This window comes from Hemitrygon akajei, chromosome 10 (genome assembly GCF_048418815.1).
Source record: "Hemitrygon akajei chromosome 10, sHemAka1.3, whole genome shotgun sequence".
NCBI classification, from domain to species: domain Eukaryota; kingdom Metazoa; phylum Chordata; class Chondrichthyes; order Myliobatiformes; family Dasyatidae; genus Hemitrygon; species Hemitrygon akajei.
In genome coordinates, this window is record NC_133133.1 from 14,736,030 (window position 1) to 14,760,347 (window position 24,318).

Consider the following 24,318-nt stretch of genomic DNA (forward strand, 5'->3'; position numbering starts at 1 on the left):
GAAGTCAGTCCAGATGCTGTGGTCTGGCATCTTGTGCTTTATAGGCAGTGCTGTTTGTTTCCAAAGCAGTCCTTTTAACTTCAGACTGATTACTGCTTACCATTTCAACTAAGACTGGCTCCCGGTTATGACAAGAAGCTAAACAAAGAATATTAATTGAAAATTTATCTTATTGAAAAAACAACCCTTTGATCTCTGGAAGTTTTAGCTGGTATATTAGAAAGATAAGATTGGCAAAGAATATAGAAAGGTCCATTGGCCATGGGCAGTGATTATCCATCAGACTCTGACTTGCCTCATGCAGTTCCTGCTGTCTTTCTCCAATTTATTTTCAAAACATGATATTTTTAAGAGGTTCTATCAAAGTTTGTTTCAAAAATGTAGGCATCACATTTGGATGATTAAGTCTGTACAGGGTGGCACACCATGGTAGTGATTAGCACACTGCTTTACAGCATCAGATGTAAGTTTGGGGTTCAATTCTTGCCACAGTCTGTAAATGTTTGCATGTTCTCCCTGTGACTATGTAGGTTTCCTCCAGGTACTCTGGTTTCTTCCCACATTCCAAAGACGTACAGTTAGGGTAAGTGAGTTGTGGGCATGCTATGTTGACACCCGAAGCGTGGTACCACTTGCGGGCTGCCCCCGGCACAATTCTTAGACTGTGTTGATTGTTGAAGCAAATGATGCATATCATCATATGTTTCAATGTTTCAATGTACATGTGTCAAATAAAGCTAGTCTTTAATTTCTTTGCTGGTGGCAAAAATATTACAGTCCCAGCTTTCTGAAGGGAAACTAATAGCTAAGATTCAATTTTGGTTAAATTTCTGTTTGAGACAGGCTGTCAGCTCCAGTCCGCTTTGGAGACTTACCTCAATTCAATTTCAATATACAAAATTTTGGAAGTTAGCCAATCTCTGACTGGGTTTTGTACAATTGTTTCCTACAGTACTGTTTTCTACTCCAATGCCCAGATGGTCTCTTTCAATCTATTCTCATAAATTGGTTGGTATTGCTGCCCATTGATACTTTTAATTCTTCCAATGGTTTGTAGGCACATGTCCATTGATTTGTTTCCCTCTTTGGATTTGATTCAGAATTTTAAGATTAAGCAGCAATTAAACTGAGGAAGGAATTTTGTGTTTTTTGGTGAACGGCATTTGTCACACTAACAATAAGCAATATATTTTATGTTAGGTAGAATTTACAGCTCAGAAACAGCACATTTGGCCCAACCATCAGTATTTATGCCCCACTTGAGCCTCCTCCCACTGTATTTCAGTTCATTCTATTGATAGATCAATTGCTCCCTCTGCACTGAAGTATTTTTCTGGTTTACTTTTATGTGAGCAATTGTACCATTTACTTCCCAACTACTCCATATGCTGCAGAGATTATGGTACAGTATCCCAGTTAATACCTTTGGTTTTCAAAATACCTTGTACTTAATTACTCAGCCAGATCAATTTGGTAATGACTGCCTGCCAATTTACTTGAAATCTACAACAGGAAAGGAATGTTGATGAATATGCTAACTAGTACCTTTCTGTCACCGGTAATCAGCTCATTCATTAAGAGTTACAGAGACATAGAGCACCGTAGTGCAGAACCATGATCTCCAGATGATCGAATACATGCTAAATTGTTATTTTGCCTAGTCCTGTCTACCCGCACCTGGATCATAGCCCTCCATACCCCTCCACCAATGCACTTATCCAAACATCTCTTAAAAGTTGGAATCAACTCTGCATCCACCACTTTGTTCCACACACATTCCACCTTTTGCATGAAGAAGATCGCCCTCAGATTTCCCTTAAATATTTCACCTTTCGCCCTTAACTTATGACCTCTATTTCTTATCTCACCAAATCTCAGTGGAAAAATCATGTTTGTATATACCCTAACAAGTTCCCTCTTACTTTTGGATGCCTTTGTCAAATCTTCCCTCATTCTCCTACACTCAAGAGATTAAAGTCTTAATCTATTCAATTTTTCTCTACAACTCAGGCCCTCAAGTCCCAGCAACTCCCTTGTGTAGTTGGTATTCTCCGAAAATCATACAGCTCCAGATCCCATTGTAATCTTGCTCCAAATAAGGACCAATGAAATGAATTTTAGAGATCATGCGAGAGCTTCCTATGATTAAGTCTTATAGATGGGATAGATTGAAAAGATTGGCTTCATTTGTCACATATACATTGAATCATACAGTGAAATGTGTTATAAGCATGAGCAAATCTGCAGATGCTGGAAAATCCAAAAAACACACACACAATAATAGAGGAACTCAGCAAGTCAGGCAGCATCTATGGAAAAGAGTAAACAGTCGATGTTTCGGGCCGAGACCCTTCATCATGATTGGAAAGGAAGGGATAATTAGCTAGTCCAAGAAAGTGGTGGAAGGGAAGGAATTAGTACATGGTAGAACAGGGAGGGGGGGGGGGGTGTTGAAGTCAAGAGTTGGAAGTTGATTAGTGAAAGAGATAAAGGGCTGAAGAAGGGGGAATCTGATAGGACAGGACAGAAGACCATGGAAGGGAAGGAGGAGAACCAGAGGGAGGTGATGGGCAGGTGGGATAAGGCAAGAGAGTGAAACAGGAATGGGAAATGGTGAAGTGGGGGAGGCTATTACTGGAAGTTCTAGAAGTCAATGTTCATGCCATCAAGTTGAAGGCTACCCAAAAGGAATATAAGGTGTTGCTCCTCCAACTTGACTGTGGCCTCATCGTGGCAGTAGAGGAGGCCATGGAATAATATGTTGGAATGTGAGTGGGAAGTAGAATTGAAATGGGAAGCCACCGGGAGATGTAGCTTTTTTTCTGGTGGATGGAATGCAGGTGCTCATCGAAATCTCCTAATCTATGACATCCAGGATGCCACACCAGGAGCACCGGATCACAATCTACATTAGGTCACACCGATATACTGGCTCCCAATCTATGTTGGGTCTACCGAGGTGACACTTCACCTGTGAGTCTGTTGGGCACGTCTATTGTATCCTGTGCTCCCGGTGTGGCCTGTATATTGGTACTCAAACCCATCTCTACAAACCTAAAAAAAACAACAAAAAAAGTTCAGTTGAACTTCATGAAGTGAATGACCTGTTCCTTTTTGGTAGTGTTCTATATTCTGTATAATTCAGTGACCCAAGAATTCTAGTGTCTGATATGCAGTCATTATGCCTTAGACTGTTAATGCATTACTGGACTTGGAATAGCAATAAATTTAGATATAGTGAGTATAAAAAGTATTCAACCCCTTTTGAAGTTTTCATGTTTTATTGGTTTACTACATTGAATCAGGTGGATTTAATTTGGCTTTTCCAACACTGATCAACAGGGAAAAGACTCTTCTGTGTCAAAGTGAAAACAGATCTCCACAAAGTGATCTAAATTAATTCCAAATATAAAACACAAAATAATTGATTGCATAAGTATTCACCCCTTCAAGTCAGTATTTAGTAGATGCACCTTTGGCAGCAATTACAGTCTGGAGTCTGTGTGGATAGGTCTCTATCAGCTTTGCAGATCTGGACATTGCAATTTTTCCACTTTCTTCTTCACAAAACTGCTCAAGCTCTGTCAGATTACATGGGGATCATAAGTGAACAGCCCTTTTTAAGTCCAGCCACAAATTCTGAATTGGATTGAAGTCTGGATTCTGACTGCAGAACATTAAGCTTGTTGTTTTTAAGTCATTCCTGTGTAGCTTTGGCTTTAAGTTTGGGGTCATTGTCTTGCTGGAAAACAAATCTTCTCCAGAGTCACAGTTTTCTTGCAGACTACATTAGGTTTTCCTCCAGGATTTCCCTGTAGTTTCCTGCATTCATTTTACCCTCTACTTTCATAAGTCTTCCAGGGCCTGCTGTAGAGAAGCATCCCTACAGCATGATGCAGCCACCACCCTGCTTCACACTAGGGATGGTGTGTTTTTGAGGATGTGAGGTGTTTGGCTTATGCCAAACATAACATTTAGTCTGATGGCCAAAAAGTTCAATTTTGGTTTTATCAGACCATAGAACCTTCTTCCAGCTGACTTCAGAGTCTCCCACATGCCTTCTGGTAAACTCTAGCTGAGATTTCATATGAGTTTTTTCAACAGTGGCTTTCTCTTTGCCACTGTCCCACAAAGGTGTGACTGGTGAAGCACCTGGGCAACAGTTGTTGTATCACAAACAGAGAAAATCTGCAGATGCTGCAGATCTAAGCAACACACACACAATGCTGGAGATACTCAGGAGGCCAGGCAGCATCTATGGAAAAGTGTACAGTTGATGTTTCAGGCCAAGACCTTTAACAGGACTGATTAAGTGTCTCGACCTGAAACATTGACTGTATTCTTTTTCAACAGTTATTGTATGCATAGTTTCTCCTTTCTCAGCCACTGAAGCTTGTAACTCCTCCAGAGTTGTCATCGGTCTCTTGGTGGCCTCCCTCACAAGTGCCCTTCTTCCATGATCTCTCAGTTTTTGAGGACAGCCTTCTCTAGGCAGATATACAGGTATGCCATATTCTTTTCATTTCTTCAGGATTGATTTAACTGTACACCAATGGATGTTCAGTGACTTGGAAATTTTCTTGTCTCCATCTCCTGACTTGTGTTTTTAATAACCTTTTTGCAGAGTTGCTTGGAGCATTCTTTTGTCTTCATGGTGTAGTTTTTGCCATGATACTGACTCACCAGCAGTTGGACCTTCCAGATACGGGTGTATTTTTGCTACAGTCAATTGAAATAACTTGATGGGATCCAGGTCTCCAAAACCAGCTCTCCGTTTAACTAATCATGTGACATCTAAAACCAATTGGCTGCATCATATTAAAGGGGGTGAATACTTAAGCAATCAATTATTTAGTGTTTTATATTTATAATTAATTTAGTCCACTTTGTGGAGATCTGTTTTCACTTTGACATGAAAGAGTCTTTTTCTGCTGATCAGTGTCAAAAAAGCCAAATTAAATCCACTGTGATTCAATGTTGTAAACCATTAAAGCATGAAAACTTCTGGGAGGGGGGGCGGGTGAATACTGTACATTAGTTTGACAACTGCAGTTTCTTTGATTTTCAAAGTTCAAAGTAGGTTTATTCTTAAAGTATATATGTGTGGCCATATACATGCTGAGATTTATTTTCTTGTGTGCATACTCAATAAATCTAGTAACCATAATGGTATCAATGAAAGACCGCCAAACAAGGACTTTCAACTAGAGTGCAGAAGACAACAAACTGTACAAATACAAGAAGAAAAATAATAATAATAATAAATAAATAGATAGATAGATAGATAGATAAATAAGCAAGCAAGCAAGCAATGGGTATCAAGAGCATGAGATGAAGGGTCCTTGAAAGTGAGTTCATTGGTTGTGGGGCCATTTCACTGATGGGGCAGTTGAAGGTGTCCTTTTTAATTCAAGAGGCTGATGGTTGAGGGGTAATATGTGTTCCTGGACCTGATGGTGTGTGTCCTGAGGCTCCTGTACCTTCTTCCTGTTGGCAGCAGTGAGAACCTGGGTGGCGGGGGTCCCGATGATGAATGCCGCTTTCCCATGAAGATATGCTTATCTTTACCTGTGACGGATTAGGCTGCGTCCACCATTTTTTTTCCACCTTAGGTTAAATTTATTTTGAACTTTGAAGTTACCAGTTTACACGTGCATGTTTCAATCACAGTTTTGTCCTTTCTGAAATGTTTAAGATGTCAGTAAACATGCTGGATGCTTTGTTGTTTGATTTGCTGCCTATTGAGAGTTCTTTAATTTGATTGGCTTCTGAAGCAGCAGAGTGACACACAAATTGTAGGTGCTCTAGATTCCCATCGAGCTGATGCTTGACAGCAGGGTCAGAAAAGACAAAGTTCATTGCACAGAAACTGCCAGAACATTACTGGGAGTTTTCCAGCAAGTCACATTGCATTGAATTCCAAGTTCCAAGCCAATATAGTTACACTGTTTCGGTTTTTATCACAGCTTTATCCTGAAGACACCAGTGTGCAGTTTGCAATGAGTAAAAAAGAAGACCATAACCATAAGACCATAAGATATAGGAGGAGAAGTAGGCATTTGGCCCATTAAGTCTGCAGCATCATTCCATCATGCCTGATTTATTATCCCTCTCAACCCCCAATCTCCTGCCTCTTTCCTGTAATCCTTGATGTGGAGAAGATTGTTTCCTATACTGGGTGAGTCTGGGACAACAGTGCACAGACACGGAATACCAGGAGGTCCATTTATAACAGATATAAGGAGGATTTTTTTTCAGCCAGAGGAGGGTGAATCTGTGGAATTCATTGGCATGGGCGGCTGCGGAGGGCAACTTATTGGGTACAAAATGCAGAGGTCTGTTTGCAATACTTTGACAAAAAGAAATGAATTATGATGATGTCTACATTTGTACATTTTATTTTAACTATTTCTCCTGGCTGAGAACTACATTACTGTGGTAGCCAAATCTTTCCCGCAGAGATTCATGGCATAACAAGTCTTTGTCATTCTGTCACTTCAGTTCAGCATTGTCCTGTTTCCTATCCACTTAGATAAGCCAATTTGGAATTGATGACTGTCAAAAAACAAGCCTATCTTGCAATTTCAGAAGACATTTGGAAGAGCAAGGTTGCAGGCCCATGCAGAAATTGTGATATATCTGACTTGAGATTTGTCACTCTCCCCACAACTTAATGAACCTCTCATACAACACATTTTCATTCTCCATTCTTTACTCATGTGTGTTTCTGAGTTTGAAGTCAAAGCTGAATTCACTAGAGTAAGACAAAATGTTGAATGTGCTTTTGATGTTGGACAAAATGTATAACAGATAAGTGAGAATGAAGCTGCGATAGAGGAAGAGATGCAGTCTGGTTAAGACCTCATTGAGGTGCCATTACCTTGGTTTGAGGTTGGGAAAGGTTAATAGAACATAAAATATTATGTTTTTTTAGTACATAGTACAGACCCTTTAGCCCACAAAGTTGTGCTGACCTTTGAATCTTTTCTAAGACCAATCTAACCACTCCTTCCTATATAGCCCTCATTTTTCTTAATGTATCTGTTTCTTCCACCTGCCTTGGCAAAGCTTTCCACATACCTGCCAGTCTCTGTGTAAAAAATGTACCTCTGATGCCCTCCTTATATCTCTTACAACTGACTTAAAATTAGAGCCTCTGGTATTAAGCATTTCTGCTCTAGTAAAAAGACTCTAGCTATCCTGTCCATTCTATGCCACTTATCATCTTGTACAACTCTGTTAAGTCACTTCTCATCCTGATTCATTCCAAAGAGAAAAGCCTTAGTGGACTCTTAAGCTGTGCCCTCTGATTCAAGCAGTATCCCACTGGTAACTTTATATCGGAAGGAAATAGCAACATGGACAAGAGACTGAGACCTTTAGGAGCAGCAGAGAAGGTGGCATGGGAGCGTACTGGTTGCCACAACGCTTTATAGTACGGTGACCCGGATTCAGTTCCTGCCGCAGCCTGTAAGGAGTGTGCATGTTCTTCCCGTGACCACGTGAGTGCTCCAGCTTCCTCTCACAGTCCAAAGATGTGCAGGTTGATAGGTTCGTTAGTTATTGTAAATTATCCCTCGATTAAACTGGGATTAAATTGGGAGATTGCTGGGTGGCATGGCTCGAAGGGATGGAAAAGCCTACTCCACGCTGTATCTCAATAAAACAACTTAATCAACAGGTCTCAGGGATAAAGAAGTTTGTAACAGAAGTTGATGGGGACTCCTGGATGCTTGGCCTTGGTTAGTAGCAATCAAGGCAAAATATAACAGGGAAATTTGCATGATGCCCTTTCCAAAATTCAGTTCTGTTTGGGCCAGTCACTAAAATGGTATAATTAGACTTGTGACCAAGAATGAATTTGTAGCTAAATGCTATTTCTGTGGCATTAATTCAGAGGAAGGTATTACATGGGGGATGAGAAAATATTGTTCATGATTGTTTAATGTCATTTCCTGTACTCTAGTGTAAAGGAGGATAAAATAATTGTTACTCTGGATCCGATGCAACACAGAAAAACACAGTAAGATAAGATAAAGAACACAATAAATATAAATACTTATATACATAGATTGATTGTATGTCCATAAAGTGATGCTTGGCACAGGAGTGTTTGTGCATAAGGTAATTGACAGGATGTGATAAAGTAGTGGTTGTTGGGGTGTAGAGAGGTGGGTTAGTGGGTGGAGGTGTTGATCAGCCTTACTGCTTGGGGAAGGTAACTGTTTTTGTGTATGGTGGTTCTGCTGTGGATATTACATAGTCTCCTCTTTGATGGCTATTGAAAAACTTTGATTGAATCGCTTGACAGTTAACTTTGGTGTCTTGCTTCACACTGGTAGCTTGAAAGGTAAATTAGTAGTTTTATTGTATTTTTTTATGCAACCACAGACCTTTGACTGTTCCTGTAGTGTTTTTAACTAATCTAAGCAGCATCAAATCTGAGGAGAACAAAATTGTTCTGCTTGGAACAAAGAAGGTGGAAAGAATCAACAGAAGAATACAAGATCATGACTGATTTGGACAGACCTGATAGAGGGAGACTGCACTGATTTGTGATTACGGTACAAGGATATAAAATTCTGGGAAACAACTACAATGGGGATCTGAGAAAAAATTTTCCTTATGCAGAGAATAGTATGATGTAGATCTCACTGAGATAATGGTAGTAGAAAAAAGTAATAGATTTATGGTGTCATAGAACATTGCAGCTCAGAAACAGGCCCTTTGGCCCATCATGGAAAATTATTATTCTGCCTAGTCCCATTGATCTGCACCTGAACTATGGCCCTCCATTCCCCTACCAAACATGTACTTATCCACACTTCTCTTAAGTTTTGTAATCAAACACATATCCACCACTTCAGCTGGCAGCTCTTCTGAATTCCCTTTCATGTTCTCCTTAAATATTTGACCTTTCATCCTTAACCTATGACTTCTAGTTTTGCTCTTATCCAACCTCAGTGGAAAAAGCCTGCCTGCATTTACCTTATCTATATTCCTCATAATTTTGCATACCTCTATCAAATCTCCCCTCATTCTCCTATGCTCGAGGGAATAAAGTCTTAACGTATTTAACCTTTCCTTATAATCACTGCCTACAAAAGGAATTAGATGAAGACTTGAGAGAAAGTAATTTGTAGCACAATGGTAGTAATAAAATTACTCTATAAGGCATAGACTTGTAGGCTAAACGTCTTCCTCTGTGCCAAAACAACCTTGAAATTCTAAATAAAATCACAGTGGTAATTTGTATGAAGGAATATCTCACTTGCCTGAATGAATTTAATTTCAAACACAATCTAAAAGTTTGATGATACAGAGGACAACAGGACCTGTTTGTTTGGCATTCCCTTCATCCATCTCAACCTTCATTTCTTCATGACTGGTTCACCAAGCCTACAATGAGTGCCATCTCCAAAATATGCCACGGTTATATCATTGAGGCTGTTCTGCGAGCACATGGCAAGCTCATTACCTCTACCTCCAAGCACAACAAAAGCAGCAAGTGCATGTAGGAAGCCGTTACAGAATTGCCTCTATTTTGATGGACTTGATTCCAGTAATGAAGTGTGGCATTACTTGACCCTGCAATCAGTTCCAGTGCAGAGGAGTGAAATCTGTGCTGTTTATTGAGTGACTTTTATCCAGTCCCATTTGAGCTTTGGGAAAAGCCATCTTTCACCCATGTGGCTTTAATCCAGGAGTTCCCAACCTTTCCTATGCCAGGGGCCCCTAACATTAATGGAGGGGTCTGTGTACCCCAGGTTGTGAACCCCTGCTGAGGGTTAATGAAAAAAAAACGTGAGGGCTATGAGTGAGGGAAGAGTTAGATTGATTTTAGAGTAGGTTAAAGGGTCAGCACAGCATTGTGGGCCAAAGGGCCTATAGTGTCCTGTACTGCTCTATGTTCTGAAAGGCACTGCAAGCAAAGATTATGTATGAGATGCTGAACTGTTCTGGGGCCATCCATGCTTGAACACACAACCCCAAACCATAAATGCAATTGTGCTGGTATTCATGCTTGACTGTGCACAGTAATCAACAGCTTCCAGCCACACAATTGTGACCGGTTATAGGCTTCTTGTGCAATGTCATCTGTTGTTTGTTAAGAGTCTCTCACTCTATTCCAAAGATTACCATAAAAGATATCGAGATAGGCATCCAGGGAGAGTGTGCCTGTGAAACAATGCCCAGCGTTATGGTAGAGACAAATATGATAAAAACATTCAAGGAGATTTCAGATAGGCCAAGAATGTGTGGAAACTGGATGGATATGGACATTGATATGGACCTGATGACTGGTCTCAGCCCGAAATGTCGACTGTTTATTCCTCTCCACAGATGTTGCCTGACTTGCTGAGGTCCTGCAGCATTTTGTATGTGTTAATCTGGATTTCCAGCATCTGCAGAACCTCTTGTGTTGAGGATATGAGCATTGTGCAGGCAGAAGGGATTAGTTTAGTTGGACGTTTGATTACTAATGTAATTAGTTCGGCACAATATTGTGGGCTGACGGCCTGCTCCTGTGTTATAATATGTTCTATGATTTACACAAAATTACAAGAAGCCTGGACAGGGTAAGTGGGAAAATCAAGGGACACAGATTTATGATATTTGGTGGAAAGATTGAAGAAACATTTACTTCACACTGTGAGAACTGGTGTCTGAAGCCTACTGCCTGAGCAGGATGGAGAAAGCAGAAACATTCACTGTGTTTAGGAATGAATGAATATTTGGAATGTTGTAGCCTATATATTGTGGACCAATGACAGAATTGAGATTAACCTATTGCTGGGTCAGTATTATCATGATGGGCTGAATGGTCTCTTCTTATGCTTATAAAATGCTGGAGGAACTTGGCAGGTTGGGCAACATCTGTGAAGAGGAATAAACAGTCAATACCTTTTGTCGGTTGTCTTTTCCTCCCAATGGATGTCCTCTGACCCGTAGAGTTCCACCAGCATTTTGTGTACATTTCAATGGATTTCCAACATCTGGCGAATATCATAGAGAAATAAAGTCATAGAAAAGTTCAGCCCAGAAGCAGGCCCTTCAGCTCATCTAGACTGTGCCAAACCATGTAAGCTGTCTAGTTGCATCATCCTGCACCTAGACCATTGCCCTCCAAGTGCCTCCCATCTACATACCTATCAAAACTTCTCTTAAATGTTGAAATTGAGCTTGCATGGGCTGGCAGCTCATTTTACACTCCCACCACCCTCTGAGTGAAGAAATTTCCCTTCATGTTCCCTTTCAACTTTTGACCCTTAACCCATGACCTCTAATTGTAGTTCCACCCAACCTGAGTGGAAAACCTTCCAGCTAGCCTCTCCCCAACCCCACTTTAATCTGGCATCTTCCGCTTCCTTCTCAATCCTGAAGAAGGGTCTGTCTCGTCCCGAAACATCAACTGTTTATTCTTTTCCATTGATGCTGCCTGACCTGCTGAATCACACATTCGTCTGTGTTGCTCAGTGGAAAAAGCCTGTTTGCAATGACCCAATCTATACTCTCGTAATTTTGTATGCTTCTATCAAATCTTCCCGCAATCTTCTAAATTCTAATCTAAGGAACAAAGTGCTAACTACTTAATCTTTCCTTACAACTCAGGTCCTGCTGTTTATTAAATTTGTGTTTACGAATTGTTTGGATATCTGTAATTAAGGATCTGATTACCTGATGCCATCCTGAACTCAGTATTTTGGTTTATTATTGTCACATGTACTGCGGTTCAGTGAAAAACATGGTCTGCTTACCTTCTATACAAGTCATTTCTTTACAACAGTGCATTCAATCTATGCAAGGGGCAACAATGACAGAATGCAGCATCAAATATTATAGTTATAGAGAAAGTGCTGTGCAAACAGACAATAAGGTGCAAGGATATGATAAGGTATGTTCTGGGTGGCGGGGTGGAGGTGCATCTCTACCAAAGGAGGTGCAAGATAGTCCTTCCCTCTGCCAGCCTGCAGGTTGCCCTTGGGCAAGCTGCAGCACCTGCTTAGCCCCCCGATTAAGGTCATGTGATGCCATAGGAGCAGGTGGTGGATGGTTGTATGAGCAGCTGGTGGATATCGCAAGTCCTGGTAACCACTGATGCCAGGCAGACAAACTCTGAAAGGTATTGATAACGGCTGGGGTCACCCACCTTGTAAAGACACTGCCCAGAAGAAGGCAATGGCAAACCACTTCTGCAGAAACATTTGGCAAGAACAATCATGGTCAAAAGACCGTGATCGCCTATGTCGTACAACACGGCACGTGATGATGATGATGATGATGTTATGAAGTCAAAGATTTATCTTATCGTACAAGCGGACCGTTCAATAGTGTTACAACAGTGGGATAGAAGCTGTCCTTGAGCCTGGGGCATGTGATTTCAGGCTTTTGTATCTTCTATCTGATTGGAGGGGGGAGAAGAGAAAATGTCCGGGGTTGGAGGGATATTCTAGGAATGTGGATAGTGGCTAGCACAATGCTTTACAGTACCAGTGACCCAAGTTCAATTGCTGTTGCTGCCTGTAAGCAGATTGTACATTCTCACTGTGACTGTCTTGGTTTCCTCCTGCAGTCCAAAATGTACTTGATGGCATCCATCTGTCTCAAAGGACAGTGGAACAAGCCTGGGTGGAAGGCACGGAGATCTTGGGATGCCCAGTCGTCAAGATCCCCCTCTCGTCCTCTCCGGTGTAATCCAGAGGACAGTAAAGCAATGCTTTTGGCACCAGCTTGGCTGCAGGAATTGCCGGAAGGATGACTGGTGATGTCCAGTCGCCTTAGTGGCTCCACTCCGGGTTTGCTCCAGTAGCCTTCATCTCTCACCAGGCCGCCCACAAGGCAGAGGTGCTATTTACCCATAGTTGGGGATCTGGTTGACAAGCACCAGGATTGTGTCCACACGACAGCGGGTCTGCATGCTATGTACTGGTCGGTGAGTTAATTAATTATTGTAAATTCTGTTGTAATTAGGCTAGAAGTAAGATAGGGGGATTGCTGGAGTTGTGGCTTGGAAATTGGAAGGGCATATTCCCTGCTGTATCTCAATAAATAATATCAATAAGTAAATTCTGCTGGCTGCTTTACTGGGAGGTAGAGAGGCTGATTTTCATGACAAAGCATACAACATGTGATTTGTAGATACTTGAGGGATATTTCAAACTCATTTTTTTCCCCTTGTTTCCAATCTGTAACCAAAGAATACATTTTACTGATGTTACTAAACACATTAAACTGCAAACCTATGGATGAAAGATTATTTACTATTGACGTTAATGTAAAAGTAAATTGGGTGAGTGGTAATACATGCTATCAATTCACCGCAAGCTCATTTATGTGCATGAAGCAAAGAACAATTTTTCTTATTCATAAAATGTCATGCAAGAGCAGCATTTATTACTCAGCTTTAATTGCCCTTGAACAGAGTCACTTCCAGGGCCATTTCAGGAGCAGTTAAGAATCAGCCACATTTCTGTGGATCTGGAGTGACACATGTACCGCAGCAGATGAGGTTCAAAGGTCCAATTTAATGTCAGAGAAATGTATACAATATACATCCTGAAATGCTTTTTCTTCGCAAGCATCCACAAAAACAGAGAAGTGCCCCAAAGAATGAACAACAATTGGCAGCTTTTCTGCCTTCTAAGGCATTGGAGAATCAGGTGAATTTTAAACTTTCTTATGGACATATAGAAAGCTAATGTTTATGTGATTACCCATCGGATAGTGAAAGACCTACAGAGGATGGATGTACAAAGGATGATTCCAGTGTTGGTTGAGTCCACGACTGGAGGGCACATCCCCTTGAGTACAAGGACATCCTTTTAGACCAGAGATGAGGAGTCATTTCTTTAGCCTGAGGAATTTATTACCACAGACAGCTGTAGAGGTCAAGTCGTTTAAGCCGGAGGTTGATAAATCCTTGATTAGTCAAGGTGTCAAAGGAAGAAGGCAGGACAATTGGGTTGTGTGGGATAATAAATCAGCCATGATGAAATTGTGGAGCAGACTTGATAGACCAAATAGCCTTGTCCAGCTCCCATGTCTTATGGTCTAATGGTCACCAGATCCTTTCTGTTTAGTAACAATCCAAGTATTATTCCAGTGATATAATGGGTCATATCAGTTTATCATTAATACCTATTACAAAGTCGTACCAGTGCTACACATAAAGAAATAGAACTGGACTTAAGGACAGATACTGTCAAACAAAGACAGATTCAGTTTCAGTTGCAAAGACTCACAGATCAGGTCTTCGGTACATCCACACTGGGGCAGCTGTGTGTTGGCGTGTGGCCAAGTGGTTAAGGCGTTTGTCTTGTAATCTGTAGGTCATTAGTTTGAGCCTTGGCTGAGGCTTGCGTGTGTGTCCTTGAGCAAGGCACTTAACCACACATTGCTCTGCGACGACACCGGTGTCAAGCTGTATGGGTCCTTTTGCCCTTCCCTTGGACAACATTGGTGGCATGGAGAGACTTGCAGCTTGGGCAACTGCCAGTCTTTCATAAACTTTCCAAGGTGCAAATCCATGGTCTATTGAGAATAATGGAGGCCTACACACACTGGGGCAGCATGGTAGCGAAGCAGTTGGTGTAATGCTATTACACCGTGAGAGACCTGTGTTCAATTCCCACCACTGCCCGTAAGGAGTTTGTACGTTCTCCCTGGGAGTGTATGGGTTTCCTCCCACATTCCACAGATGTATGGGGTCGATAGGTTAATTAGTCACATGGGCATAGTTGGGCAGTATAGGTTTGCTGGGCTAGAATGGCCTGTTATTGTACTCATTCACTTTACAAAAAAAAAACTCTGGTAACCCAGCATCTGATTGTGCAACTTATGCCTCATTCATAAGTTTGGCTTTGTGTAGGCTTCTGGCCAGAGCCAAGATGCTGGGCCATGGCAAAGCCCGGACTCTGAGCTGTGGGCTGGGTGTACAGTTGGAGTCAGAGCTGGGCTCCGAAACATCAGGGGTCAGGACGTGGGTGGGTTTGCATTTGGATTGCTTGTAGTCTATCTTCTTGCCAGGATCACTTGAAGACTCATAATGTTGCTGTGAGAAACGTCCTGTAGTCCAGAAAATCCATAGTCCTGCAGCGTGAATATTGAAAAGATGTGGGATTTTCAGAGTCTTCCAGATGGAAAAGGCCGAATGCTAATAATAGAACAGCAGCCAGAATCTCAAAACCAAATTGTCTAAGTTTGAGCATTGAAATGCTTATGATTTGCCTGCTTCCCATAAATTTAGATTGTTAATATAAATTTTAAAATTCCTGCAGTTTTCATTTTTTCCTCTCAATGCATAAATTTTGGTGGCACAGGGTTCTGAAGTGCGGTAGAATCGCAGCTAATTTATCCTCAAAGCTTTGGGATTGAAAGGTTTGCCATTTAAGTGTTATTTTCTGACACATGAAAATTGCAAGCACAGCACCTCTGGAAGGGATAAAGTTCTCAATCAGTGTTACAAGTCTTAAACTATTGCAAGGCACAAAGCAGGAAGATGAAGGCATATCTGAAGCTGCGATTCATCAATGCTGCAAAGACGCTGATCTTTGTATGGTTTTAAAGGATTGTTTATTTAGTAGTGGTTCAGTTAACACATCAATTAATGCACCAGTTCCATCTTAATTACACATTTGACATTTCAGACCCAGGCTTAGCTAATTCTCCCTTGTACAATTAACTCTTGGTGCCCCTGTGTACTTATCAAGAGGCACATCCTTCATCATCATTACAACTGATTGAAAATCACTGCAGAGAAATAAAGACAAGCATTGCATTGCCCTGAATCGAGGCATTGCGGAGTCAAACATTGCTGAGATGAACAGCTCCACCAGCTGAAGTATGAGAGGGCTCACTAAGCAGATAAAAATATGATCCAGTGCCTCCCTCTGAATCTATCACTCAGCATGGATTTTGTTGTCTGTCTTATTCACAGCCTGTGTCACATTCGATTGGGAACTGTCCACAGTCATGTAGTTGTGATATCCACTGAGAGAGAAAACTTCACTGAATGTAAAAGTCTTGCTCATTCTATTCTGTGTTTGTTAAGGCCATAAGATCTGACCATGAAAGATAGAAGCAGAATTAGGCCATTTGGCCCAATGAGTCTGTTGGTGAGCTGAAGTTGATCTTCACTTTCTAGAATATCCTTAATCTATACAATTTCTCTCAACCTCTCTATTCTATATAGCTATCCCAGAAGTTTGACATTTAATATAAGGCGCATTTATGACACGTTGAAAAGTAATCAGTACTAGCACTTCAAAAGTGATGAGATTTGGGTGGTGGTAAGGAGCTCAGTACTCTCACAGTCTCAACAAACAGCACCCAGACATATGTGTTTGCACTGACCAGGTGTTCCAAGACTGTGTGGAGAGCCACTGAGATACTGTTTTCTGTGGACCTATTGTGGCGATAGGCAAATTGTAGTGATCCAGGTCCTTCCTGATACAGGTGTTGATTCTAGACATGACCAACCTCTCAAAGAATTTCATCACCGTAGATATTAGTTCACAAGCATCGTCGCGCTTCCGGTGCCAGCATAGTATGCCCACAACTCACAAGCCCTGACCATGCGTCTTTGGAATGTGGGAGGAAAGTGAAGGGAACTCAAGTGATCAAGGGGAGGATGTACAAACTCCTTACAGACAGTGATGGGAATCGAACCCTGATTGGTAATTGCCGGCACTGTAAAACAAATGCGCTAACCACTACGCTACCACACCTCCCAGAGTACATTGTACCTTGGCCAAGTTTCTTTGTATATTTTCATACTCATGCAACACACACAAAATGCTGGAGGAACTCAGCAGGCCCAGCAACATCTATGGAAAAGAGTAAATAGCCAATGCTTTGAGCTGAAACGTCAACTGTACTTCTTTCCATAGACGCTGCCTGGCCTGCTGAGTTCCTCCAGCATTTTGTGTGTGTTGCTCATATTTCCAGCATCTGCAGATTTTCTCTCATTTGTGATTCTCATATTCATGCTTTTCTGCTTTCCCTCTTGGTTACAAATAGACTCGATGTCAAAGTCGAGTTTATTATCATGTGCACATGGTCACGTACTCGCTAGTATAAGCATCACAGGTATCAGATGAGATGTATTTACACGAAAACTTAAACATTCATAAAATTTAAGATTAATTTTAGCTATTATCTTTAGTATACACATGCACTGATACATACAGTGAAATGTATTGCTTTGTGTCATATGAAATCGGATGGGATCGTGCTGAGAGCCCACAAGTTTTGCCATGCGCGCAGCTCACCAACCCTAACCCATACGTCTTTGGAATGTGGGAGGAAACTGGAGCACCCAGAGGAAACCCACACAGTCACAAGGAGAAAGTACAAACTCCTTAATAAGAGCGGCAGGAATTTAACTTTGATTTTACAGCTGACACTGTAACGGTGTTAAGCTGATAGTTAGGCCACCATGCTGCTCAAGAAAGAACACAATTATAACAAGAAAAAGTCTATTTTAGTGTAACGTCATCAAAGTGCTCATAATGTTAAACAGTTGTGATTAGGGCTTGGCCAGTTGGTTCAAGAACAGTTGAAGAGAAGTATCTGTTCCTGATCTTGGTCCTTTGGGACTTCAGTCTTCAATACCTCCTACCTGCTGCTAGCTGTGAGATGATGGCATGGCCCTGATGGTGGGGATCTTTGATGATAGATGTTCCCTTCTTGAGGAAGCACCTCCTGAAGCTACTATCAATGATAGCTGTACATTCAAACGATTCAAAGGTTTAATTATTAACAAAGTATACAACTTTGAAATTCTTCTTCTCCAGATAGCCACAAAACCAATAAAAAAAAAGAACGGCAACATGATCATCAACTACTCTCCACAAAAAAACAAACAAAAGGGAACACGGGACTCTAAATCCCCCTCTTCCCACACAAAGAAAGTAGCAAAAAAACCACAACAAGAGCATTTATACTCAGACCCCCCTTCCCCACATAAAATGCTACAAGAATACCAAGCCCCCAAATCCCTCTCTCCGCACAGGAAGAAGAGAAAGAACAGGAGAAAAACACAGAATATAAAAATACTATAGGACTGAAAAAAGTCCATAGAACATAGTCAAGTCCATTTCCATATCTATATCAAAACACAGAAAATATCAGTAACATTCTCCAGGCACAGCAGCTGGCCACAGAGGCTCCCCTCTCCGATGGCAGAGCGATCAGAAGGCAGGCAGCCAGCGCTCACCTTCTGCATTTGCCTCGATGTTTCAATCTTCCTCCTCACTTTAATCGGTGAAATGGAGTCAAACATCAGCTTGCCCTATCCCACAGCACCCTCGCCTCCAGGCTTGCATTTGCTGCCTCCCAGAATCGTCTCAGAGACAGCAAAGTGCTGGGTCATTAAACGATCTCCAAACTCCAACAGTTCCAGAAACAAGACAAAAAAAAGATGTAAAAGATGTAAAAGAAATGAAATAAATAATTTCTATCCAGAGGATGTTGACCTTTGGAGCATTGTACACAGGTGCTATCTTAACCAGAATATTTTGATATGGTGATTGTATGTCCTGTGATATGCTAAACTATATTAAATCTTTCGATATTAGAAACTAATCTTAGAAATTAGAAATAGCCTACAGACAAGAGGCAGAAGAGGTAGAGCCTGAGGATTAGTGCTAGGCAAATAGCCTCTTCCTCCACGTCAACAAGACAAAGGAGATGGTTATCATCTTCAGGAGAACTCCCACCCGTCGTTACATCGGTGGCACAACTATGGAAACTGCAAGCAGTTTCAAACTCCTGGGAGTGCACATCTCACATGACCTGTCATAGTCCTAGAGCACATTCTGCACAATCAGGACAGCTCACCTACACCTCTACTTTGTGAGGAGGCTGAAGAGAGTTGGGCTTTGCACATCTGTACTTGAGTCCTTCTACAGATGCACAGCAGAGAGCACCCGAACATGCTACATCACTATATGGTATGGAAGCTCACTGCGGCAGACAGGAAGATTCTGCAACGGGCAGTCAAGCCAGTTAAACACGTCACCGGCACCAGCCAACCCACTGTCAAGAACATACAGTATACAGAGAAGGGTGCTGTAAAAGGTCTAGTGGCATCATGAAGGATCCCACCCACCCTGCTCATGGATCATTTGTCCCATTCCTGTCAGGGAGGAGGCTGCATAGCATCAATGCCTGAACCAACAGACTGAAAAACAGTTATTTTCCCCAAACAGTTATGCTGATCAACACCTCAGCCACTAGCCCACCCTTCCACACTCCAACCACCACTACATTATCAATTCTTGTCAGTGTCCTTATGTACAGACACTCCTGTCTATCTTATCACATAATTAATCTATGTACAGTTTATAAGCTAGCTAATATATTTATATTTATTATGTTTTTTATCTTATTGTGTTTTCTTTTGGAATGTGTCAGATCCAGAGTAACAATTATTTTGTTCTCCTTTACACTCGTGCACTGGAAACAACATTAAATAATCTTGCATCTTAAATTTACTCAATAGGAGTACAAGGGTACAGTTAGAGTCAAATATCATAATCTTACAATGTGAATTATTTTGGGGTGATTCAGTCTGTTTTATTATTTGTGACATATTGCAGGTACCTGTTTGAGACTATAAAGGGGGAATTAAGCTAGCTTTAGTGGATATTGGATTAGGGTGTAAAATTGTAAAAAATTTTTTGTATTTTAATTTTCCTAACCTTGATTGTATTTTTATATATAATACTGTGCAAAATTCTTTGGTATATATATTTAGGGTGGCTAAGACTTTTGTACAGTACTATAATAATGTTATGTTTTGCACTGTACTGCTGCAAAAAAAATCATAACGTATGTGAATGATGGATAAACCTGATTCTGTTGTGGGTCTCTATTGTGGACTGAGAATGGGAAGACAGCAGGAACAGGGTTGGGAAAATAGGAAAGGAGTGGGAAGCACCAGAGAGACATTCTGTAATGACCAATAGATCAATTGGAATCAAATGACCTTGCCTAGTATCTCCAGGCTGGGTGCGTCTGTCTTTGCACCACCCCTGGCCCCTGGCACTCCTTCTCTACCACCTGTCCCACAGCACTCCACCCTCGCCATTCCCAACATCTTTTGCTTCCACTAGATTTTCCACTCTTTGTTGACAAATACAGTACTGTGCAAAAGTCTTGGGCAACCTAGCTATATAAGTGTGTCTAAGACTTTTGCACAGTACTGTACACCTTCCTGATGAAGCGTCTTCATCTGAATTATTGAGTGTTTATTTCTCTCCATGGATGCTGCCTTACCTGCCAAGTTCTGTGTTGTGTGTATGTGTGTGTGTGTTACTTTGAACTTCCAGTATCTGCAGAATTTCTTGTGTTTGCATTTTTATACAACCACCTATATACATGTAATTGTATAATTAACTTTATACATATTATGGTCTAGTTGGTTCGTTATTTTTAGATGCCTCTTAGTTTTTTGTAATTGGTGACCATAACTGCTTTTCCCTTTGTCATTTCTTTGTTCTCTCAACTTCTCTTTCTTTGTTCTTGTAACGTTTGATAAAACGGCCATAAGCAATAAGCTTTGTATCTCATTCTTGACTTCTAAAGAGCCTTTAGAATGCAAAAGCATCAGGATTCAACACAGACCTCAAAATTGACACTTACTGACTTAAACCCGTCACCTCTACTGGGGCACAGGCCGCCAGCAGCAGCTCACTAGAGATGACCCTGAGTGTAACCCTTTATACATCTTCGAGATAAAGATCCTTCCTTTTCCATGTATGAGATCTTTGAAGTTTCTATTGGCATTTCAGTAGCTCTGGGTTTTTAAGTGATAGGGTTGCCTGTCCCATGTCCAATCCTCCTCCTTTCACAGCCAGGCTTGGGACCGTCCATGGTGGAGTTACCTCAGTACTGTGGAAAAAGATAATTCTGCACACATAGATGCTCACCTATAACAGCTCATAACACTTTAGGGAATACACCTAAATCACTTACTGGTAAAAATATAATGCTTCAAAATATTTCAAATATTGGTGCTTCCTGGCACAACATTAATAAACTATCAATTTCAACATCTCTTAAGGGCCTGTCCTGGGCCCAACAGATTGAGGCAATCAGGAAGAAGGTCCTCTAGTGGCTCTACTTTGTTAGGAGTTAAAGGAAATTTGGTATGTCATCAAAGACTCTTGCAATCATTTACAAATGTACAGTGGAGTGCATTCTGACTGGTTGCATTACAGCCTGGCATGGAGCTTCCTAGGCACAGGATCACAAGAGGCTGCAGACCCAGCCAGCTCCATCATGGGTACAATCCTCACCATCATCAATGACATCTTCAAGAGATGATTCCTCAGGAGGTGAGAATCGATCACTAAGGATCCCAGCTGTCTGGACATGACTTCTTCTCATTGCCACCGTCAGAGAATTGTTACGGGAACCTGAAGACACTCACTCAATGATTCAGGAATGGTATCCTCCTCTCTGACATCAGATTTCTAAATGGTTCATGAACGATAGCTCACCGTTCCTTTTCTTTGCACTATTTATATACTCAGTAATTTATAGTAGTTACTGTACGTGTCTTTGTATTGTACTGCTGCAAAACAACAAATTTCACATCATTTTTAGATATTGATAATAGATGTGATTCTGAGTCCAATTCTAACCTGATTCTAAAGTCTAAAATATCTAATTTTATCTTTACTATTGCTGAGACAACTCACCATCATAATGCCCATTTAGGATCAGTACTTTAAAGGAATTAAAATGAAAATGTTCCTCATTGACAAATAATTCATGTTGAATCCATCTCCAATGACCAAACTTTCATGTCCCAACAGAGAATGCTTCCTTGGGATTTGTCATAGAGACCTACAGTATGTTACTTTTCTTCAGTACTCTCATGAACTGAGATTGGCAGTCCCTGGGTTTTTTCCTGGCTGAAATGAATTTGAAAATAATTTCATAAATAGAACTCTGGAGCAAGGCGATGAACTTCAGACAGGGGCGGCCGAGAGGCTAATGTAAGAAGCACTGCATTCACTCAGAATTAATTGTGTAAGAATATGTGACATTTTCTTTGTAAGCAAAGATCAGAATAATTTTAACATTTATAAAGTATAGACAGGCAAAGATCCCTGACACTGATAAAGTGGTATGATTGCACAAACTTGGGTATAAATGGTCCCTTTGATTATACAGCTTTAACCTTGGTAATATATTTGTCGTAGCCATGGTAATTATCAGAAGTACATTTGTGCCCTTTAGATTAGACCTCACTTGAATGCAATGAAGATTGCATGCATTGAATGCTCTTCATTTTCTATTACTGAATTGTATTCTGTTATAATTCAGAATTACAATCAAATTCCCTTTCTTTGCATTCATATTAATTTGACTCTTTCCATGCCTGGACTACCCTTATTGTGAATCAGATGTTAGAAGTCAATTGACTTCCTGTGTGAAATGAATACACTGCCAGGCTACATCCTGATTTATTATATGTAGCACTAAAAGACATGAAAATCTGATACCAACACAAGCTTAGCTTACAAGCAGGAAATGCTAGAAACACTCAACTAGTCAGGCAGCAGCTGTGAAGAGAGAAAGAGAGCTGTCATTTCAGGTTGATGATGTTTCGCCAGAATTGAGAAAGAGAAAACACAAATTAGTTTTAAGTTACAAAGAAGATGCAGGAGAGATGGATAGGACAAAGGGATTTTCTTTGATAGGATTAAAATCATAAGATCAAAGACACTGGAGCAAAATTAGGCCACTATTCTGCTATTAGACTATTAGACTATTCAAGTCTGTTCTGCCATTCCAGCACGAAATAGGCCTTTCTGGCCCTTGAGCCATGGCTCCTAGCAATCCCTAGCAAATTTAATCCTAGCCTAATAATGAAATGATTTACAATAACTAATTAGCCTACCAACTGGTATCTCTTTGGGCATTCTCCTGCCTTTTCTCCATAATGTTTGATGCCCTTACTGATCAAGGACCTATGAATCTCCATTTTAAAAATTCCCACTGACTTCACCTCCAAAGCCATCTGTGACAATAAATTCCATAGATTCACCACGCTCTGGCAGAAATAATTCCTCCTTTGGTATAAAGGGACATTTTTCTATGCTGAGGCTGTGCCCTGTGGTCCTAGTTTCTGCTACTATACGAAACATCCTGTCCACATCCACTCTGTCCAGGCCTTTCAATATTCAAATGGATTCAATAGATTGTCATGAAGGTAGCCATCTGTTTGATATGTAATGCGGAGGTTAGAAAGAGAATAACCACGAACAAAGGAACAGCCATTTGCTGTAAAACAAAATGGAGGCGTGTTGTGAATTGATGTGCAAATGTACTGCATGCTTGTGATCTTATAGAACCATAGAACATTACAGCACAGAAACAGGCCTTTTGGCCCTTCTTGGCTGTGCTGAACCATTTTTCTGCCTAGTCCCACTGACCTACACCTGGACCATATCCCTCCATACACCTCTCATCCATGTACCTGTCCAAGCTTTTCTTAAATGTTAAAAGTGAGCCCGCATTTACCACTTCATTTGGCAGCTCATTCCACACTCTCACCACTCTCTGTGTGAAGAAGACCCCCTAATGTTCCCTATAAACTTTTCCCCCTTCACCCTTAATCCATGTCCTCTGGTGTTTTTCTCCCCTAACCTCGGTGGAAAAAGCCTGCTTACATTCACTCTATCTATTTATATCTAAAATATTCACTTATGTGTCTGCTTATGGAACATTTAACTGGACATCAGTTTGGATGGCTTGGTAGCATAGCAGTTAGCATGGAGGCTGTTAGAAAGGCAGTGATCGGCTTCAATTCTGCTGCTGTCTGCTAGGAGTTTGTACATTCTCCCTGTGACTGTGTAGGTTTCCTCCCACACACCAAAGACACACGGGTCCCTAGGTTAATTGGTCACATGGGTGTAATTGAGCAGCGTGGGTTCACTGGGCCGCAAGAGCCTGCTACTGTCCTGTATCTCTAAATAAAAAAAAATCCTTGTAATAATTGAGCTCTGATATGCAGAAAAATATTCACTTCTGTCATTTTGAGAAGGTCCCCACTGCGTGCAAAAACCTAGTGATTTCTTTTCAAAAGCTGAATAAGTGCAATATTCTTGTGAGAATTTTCAGGAAGCATATGTAGTTATGCAGCTCGAGCCTGTGTTATTTCCTGAAAGACATTGATCTAATTTACAGTCAAATTAAAAAGTGCTGAACATTTCTAACATTTCCCTGCAGAGCTATGTTCCATAGAATGACCACTTATTCACTGAAGTATTGTTTCTGCAAATTAGTTTTGAATTGACATCC

At 41.0% G+C, this 24,318-nt stretch overlaps 1 protein-coding gene across 3 annotated transcripts in view; it reads left to right on the forward strand.

Moving 5' to 3' along the window:
• The window catches only part of il1rapl2 (interleukin 1 receptor accessory protein-like 2), a 1,249,784-nt gene that overhangs the window by 346,275 nt on the left and 879,191 nt on the right, over positions 1–24,318 (forward strand). The gene's annotated exons all lie outside the window — the stretch shown is intronic.